We start from the raw sequence: 6572 nt of genomic DNA on the forward strand, positions 1-6572 counted from the left end.
GTCCAGTACCAGAGGTTCCAGTGAAGGGCGCCAGTATGAAGTCTGCCTCACCTCACCCAGACAATTTTACTTCCTTACAGTTACATTGGACCCCATCTACTGATGGTCCATGGAATCGTCCCTTCCCCCTTGTACAACATCCTTAGTTCCATTTGCAGAAGGTTTGGTACTGGGGAAAGATTGGGGCCAACAGAAACTGATGGGACTCTCAGGTGGGTTGTCATAGATTCCCACTTTCCAAACATTCTCTATATGCCTTTGTTTTGGCCCCGTCTCTGCCCCTGTCCTGTCACTGGTATGTTACCCATTGTGTTTTGTTGTGAAGTCTTATCATGTGTTGAGTATTGTTATGCCCGAGCCCTGTTTTCCAAATTTCCGCATTTTCCAGTTTTCCTCATTTTTGATTATGGACATTTCTTGTTTGATGCTGCCTGCTTGTTCTTTGACGTTCGATATGGCCTACGACTATTCTAAAATCCATAGTTTATGAACTTGCATCCTGCCTTCACTCAACACAATTCACATGGGCTCAGCAGCAGTGTTTACTGTTGATTGGTTACACATACCTTACCTCAGTCTTGCCATTCCTTGCATGCATAAGTTCCGACGCTTGATTATTTCTGATTGCATGTACATAAGCAATATTAGTCCAAACACTATCAATTTGGTGATATTGCACATGATGATGCAGTCCCTTTATTATGGTCATTGTGACTTTTACAGTTGTCTCAAGTTGGTGGAAATTAAACAACTCTAGAGCTACAAGTTCCATTGGCTCCTGTTTGGGGCAGTTCTTGGAGAAAAACGCCCACAAAGGCCACAGACAAGGTCATTTTAATTGGAGGAGATCTATAACCGAACATCAAACCCATATGTGTATGACTCTAAGGCCATGACTTGACTTGAAAAGGAGGGAAGCAATCCATTTTAATAGAGTCCATCCATCTTTGAACTTTTGGAAATGTGGTGGGTTTTCCAGCATGGCTGGGGGCGAGGGATTAGAGCAAGAATATTAAGCCCAGACTCAGAGGAGCCCGAGGGCAAGTCGATCAATCAGCAGACTCTATTAGCATCAGCTGCTTTGTCATGGAGAAAATTAATATTAATTATTGATAAGGTAGTAATTATTGCAGACAATTCATGAGGAAGCCTTTGCGTTCTCCCTTGTTTAATAAATGACTCTGTAAAGATGGTTTGGAGGAACATGCCAGCAATTCTTTGGCATAAATTACGCAGTATACTCCAAAATAAAATTAGATTAGATATGTAGTTAGATTCGTGCAGTAGACTGCAAAACTAGAAGTCATTACCAAGAACAGTTTTATTTCATTAATTATACTTTATTACTTTACTATATTAATTATTTTTACATATAAGATTCAATTATTATTTACTAATAGACTACTAATAGATTATTGTTTATGATTGACTGAAAGCCAGGATAATGCCTAACAATCAGGATACTGAGTCAATATCAGATGTTAGTTGTTAAGAGATGACAATGAACACTGTGTTAGGAGAATACATGTATTACAATTTCAGTAAAATCTGGGGAATCACAATAGCTGAACTGTGCAAAATGAATATTCTGATATATTTCATATCAGGATTGTTCAACTTGCAAAAATGGCATTTATCTCCATTTCAAATAGTGTATTCTTGAATTAAGGAATGAAACACTTGAGGTCGTACTGTTATAGGAAAATAATTAATGTTGTGATGTGGCCCAATGTGAAACAGAGTTACTCTTACCACCCCCAAATTGATTATCTTCCTATAACAGCAGTGTTTTATTCCTCTTAATTACACTAAAGAACAAAATAACATTAAAGAACAACACATCGTACTTTATAGTTGCCTTTAATGTTGTGGTACATCCATAAAACAAGTTAGTTCCTGGTATCACCTACGTTAGAGCTATAAACAGTCGTTCCTTCACCAGCCTTCTTCTTTCTTGAATAAGTCAAATGTTTCTGAAAAACTGTAAAGTCCTCTGTCCTGAAGACTTACCTATGGTGGAAAACTGTTACTGACTGTTACAAAGCGCTGATACTGGAGACTCCTTACATAAATGTTAAACATTTTCTTACAACAAAAATTAAAACAGAACAATTATATATTGTTTTTGTTAAATGTTTTTTAATCTTTTTATTATTAGGTTTAGATTACATCCTTGTAGATTAGCTGTTACTACGGAAACTAAATATTTTAAAATGAGTGCACTATATAGGTATAAACCTGTGGTTTGTATTAGAAAATTAATCGACACCAATCAGAATTGAGAATTTAGAACAAAACAGCACTTTAGAATAACAATAGGCTTTAAGTCATATTTTTTTAAATATTTATTTGAAAATTATTAAATAAAGCTTCTTGATAAAAGACTCACACTTTTGGAGCCTACAGTGTGGAGTCTATTTATTTATTAAGTACTGATATTAAATATATTTGATTACCGTAAATACTATAAATATGTTAGATGTAGTAGGATCATATAAAAAAAATTGCAAATCAAATAAGTTCCACTCTTATTGTTATAGGATTTGAATGATGGGGATCAGTTGCGGGGTACCGTTGGCCGAGCTGGCTCGCATTACTGACATCGTGGAGTCGTTTGCATGCAGAAATAGAAGATAAACAGCTCCTGCCATCCAAAGCCATCGGCCTCAAAAAACCCTGCTGTGCTCCTCCTGTACTAGATTGGCCTTGCTTTGGGGGTTCAGCTGGCCAGATCACAAAGAGCCTGGAGCATGAGGTGGGGGAGGATGGGGTCGTAACCCTTCATCTCCCTTTTGAGAGCTTCATGTCAAGCCAAAAATGAACAGCACTGATGGTTCTTCCTTACTGACAGAAGCGAGAAACTTCCCAAAGAAGACGCAGGCTTATCAGTATCTACTTTTAAGATGATCACTTCTCATTTTATTATAGATACTGATAAGCCTGCGTCTTCTTTGGGAAGTTTCACAGTACAGATTTGTTTCTTGGGAATTTTACAGTTCACTGAGAAATTATTTTTTTATTGACATAAATATGGCATCGTTCTATAATCAGATATCAGTCAACATTTATTAGAAAAATGAAATCAGTTTCTATTACTATTGAGTCAGATGACAAGCATTCTCTCTCTGGTACAGTGACAAATCCCATCATGCATTCATAATCCTGGATCCTGTCCCAGTTTACAGCAACCTAAACAATATCATTTGAGCTGGAAATGATTATGGTGTAAGTCTGCCTTTCTCTTCCTTGTGCATATCTCTAAACACAAACACATAGGCTTATGTGTGCATGACAACATATCAGTATGCAGTCCAGTTCAGGCTCTGTGATGCCATACAAATCGATATTCCCTCATAAAGCCCCAAGGTATAGCAGCTCCCACCTCATTTACATTCACCATTCACTTTTACACGACCAAAGCTTCCCTGCGTCAAGCCAGGGCTATTGAAATGCATCGCAGAACAGCAGGGGGTGGTTCGCCTCAAGACACATGCTGTTTGACATTCTTCAAAGGTTTTGTCTCAAGGAGCTGACACCTCCGTTCCTTTTTATATGACATTCTTGTTATGCAAACCAGTAAAAATCTGGCACTGCTCCAGCTCCTCAGTGCCATCCTCTTTCTACGGTTTTGTTAGATAAAATAAGATATGAACTACATGGGAACAAAATGAACAAATGGCAATAAGCCTGCATCTTCACCGGACAGTCATGATTCAGATATGCTCTGTTGATTTTTGGGAATTTTGCCGTTATCATGTTTATTTTAAAACCAAGTGCACTCCATTAAGCAGTATCAGGTTTCGGGTATTTGAACCTGGAGGCATTGTCATAATCAGATGACTGCAGCTTCATATTTACAGCTTAATATTTCATATTTGAATTTTAAAAACGTTTCTGTCACAGAAGTCAGATGACACCTTGGCTCTCTCTGGCAAAGTGGCAGATCTTATCTTTTGTAATCCAAACACTGAGATAATTCATGTTAGAACAAGAGACACTGCTGAATACCTGTGTGAGTCTAAGGCTTGGCCCAGTTAGGGCCGCATTTAAGGTAGATGTCATTCCATTACAAACGTAGACCCCACCTGACCCTATGGGCTAATTCTATCACAGACAAGTGACATCTCTGAAATTCTCTAGACAGGGTGGGGTCTAAACTGGTCTTCAGTAGAAATGTAGGGAATAAAACATGACTGAGCATGTTTGGAAGTGGGGCAAAGTGGAATATTTTCCTATAACAACACATCCTGTAAAGTGTTTTATTCTTCTTATACCACAGTGATTTCCTATTTCCCAAATTGATTACAATTTTTAATTAATTAATAAACACTTTCTGAGCAATCAGAGTTGAGAATTCAACAGCAATGTGGTATATATATATGTTAATTTATGCCCAGGTTAGTCTATGCTTATGGCCAGTTTAGTCTAGTGGAGCAGCTATAAGTGGCTTTGGATAAAAAGCATCAGCCAAATGAGTAAATATAAATGTCTTTTCTATACAGAGTTTTCTAAACAGTAGAAAAAGTATTCTCATTACTGTATTCTCAGTGGTTACTTCATTAGCTACATCTACCTTATAGCTACACTTCTTGGCCATTTTATCAGATACACCTACATTACAGATGTACTTTGTAGGAATACATTTACTCAGTGAAGCCCATCTGGAGAACGCTGGGTGTAAGGCAGGAATACACCCTGGCTGGACACCAGTCCATTGCAAGCCCATCTGTTTCTGTGCAGAGTTAATCAGCACTCCTCCATCCATCAATGGAACACCGCTGACCAGATTTGGGTTAAGCATATATAATCTTCAATTTTTATAGGAACCACCAATAATTTCCCACAATCATCAAAGACTGTCATGTTACCATTCAAGATGGCATTTGAGTTAGGTTCTCCTCAACCATTTGTTCTCTGGCATCTCCACAGGAGAAGGAAGTTCATTTCTTGAGCAACCTTTGTACCATCAGAATGAAAGTTTTCTTTCTTCCAGTGCTGAGACATTTAAACAACAATGGACAAAACATTAATTATATCTCCATAGGTACTGCTGACTGTTACTATAGCAGCAATGAAATGAGGAAACGTATGAAGAAGAAACTCACTGACAAGGTCAGAACTTTAAAACCATACTTACTTTTAAAGGTTATACTTTAAGCTTTTGAATATCAACTGGTTTTAGCTCCTAGAGCTTCTCCTGAAGTATTATATTCCTCTTATATCACAGCAATTAGCCAATGATTACAATTGTTTATTAATTACAGTGATATGTTGCACTTTTAATTATTTATAGTTACATGCATAAATACAATGTTATTGAAAATCCGTGAATCAAGGTACGGTTCCCTTACTTTATCTTGAAGTTAATAAGCCAGAAAAAAAGTCTGAGAAACCACAAAGCCATCTGTCCTGAAGACTTTGCCATGGCGAAAGTTGGCTTACAACTATACTACTTCAGTGCTTGTTACAAAGCGCTGACACTGAAGATTATATATGCTTAACTCAAATAACATCTGGTCATAACAACACATTTTTAATCTGTTTTTTATTATTAGGCTTAGATTATGGCACTCCTATCAGTTCTGCTTTTATAGAAAGCTCACCAACAACTTCTAGCCAATCAGTTTTGAGAATTTCACAGTGCTGTGGTATAAGGCAAAAATATAACACTTCCACACTTCTTGCTAGAAGATATGCTTCACTATATTTAGCTTTACCAAGCAGCTAAACAGCAGTGCCACATTTAGAAATAATGTAAAACCTGTGGCTTGAATTATACACACTATATGTCCACAAGTATGTGGACACCTGACCATCATACTCATACCTGCCTATTCCAACATGGAGTTGGTTGGACACAATTGTGTGCTTTGGGGAAGAACTACACATGGGTGTGATGGTCAAATGTCCACATACTTTTGGTCAAAAATAAACCAATTTAACAAAAAAAAGCAACAAAAATTAAGCAACTGGCAGATATGTGGATGTTATATAAGTACTGATGATTCCTGCGATACTTACATGATTTCACATTGGCATCTTGTCGAACGCTTCTACTGATATGAAAAGTTATTTTTATTTTTATATGGCTATGAAATATTCCATGCCTGGAATTAAAACCAGTCTTATTAGTCACAGTGAACATGCAGCATTTCAAGATGACGCAAGGCGCTCAATTTTAAACAGGATTTCCATAAATAAATAGATTCTGCCTTCTTTGATATGACTTCCAGTCTGAATAATGTGGGAACACACTTGCATTCATTTTTGGTGGCTTGCCCCAATTTATTTGGAAAGCTGTAATCAATTTTGGTTAATGAATCTCTCTGTATCTCATGAAACAGACCCACATTTCTGACAGCAGCGTTCACAAACATATTCTGTGACAAAAGTCTTTTGCAAAGCCTGGGACCAACACTCTCAATGCATGTGTATCACACTGAATGAATAAATAATAAAATCTGTAGAACTGAATTTTCAGCGGAAAGCTGAAAGCTGGTACTAAACTGTACCATTCCTTAGTGTGTATCTTTTACACGGTAATGTGGATGTGATGGGCCTTTAAAAAAGAC

The sequence above is a fragment of the Pangasianodon hypophthalmus genome, chromosome 27 (genome assembly GCF_027358585.1).
Source record: "Pangasianodon hypophthalmus isolate fPanHyp1 chromosome 27, fPanHyp1.pri, whole genome shotgun sequence".
Taxonomy (NCBI): domain Eukaryota; kingdom Metazoa; phylum Chordata; class Actinopteri; order Siluriformes; family Pangasiidae; genus Pangasianodon; species Pangasianodon hypophthalmus.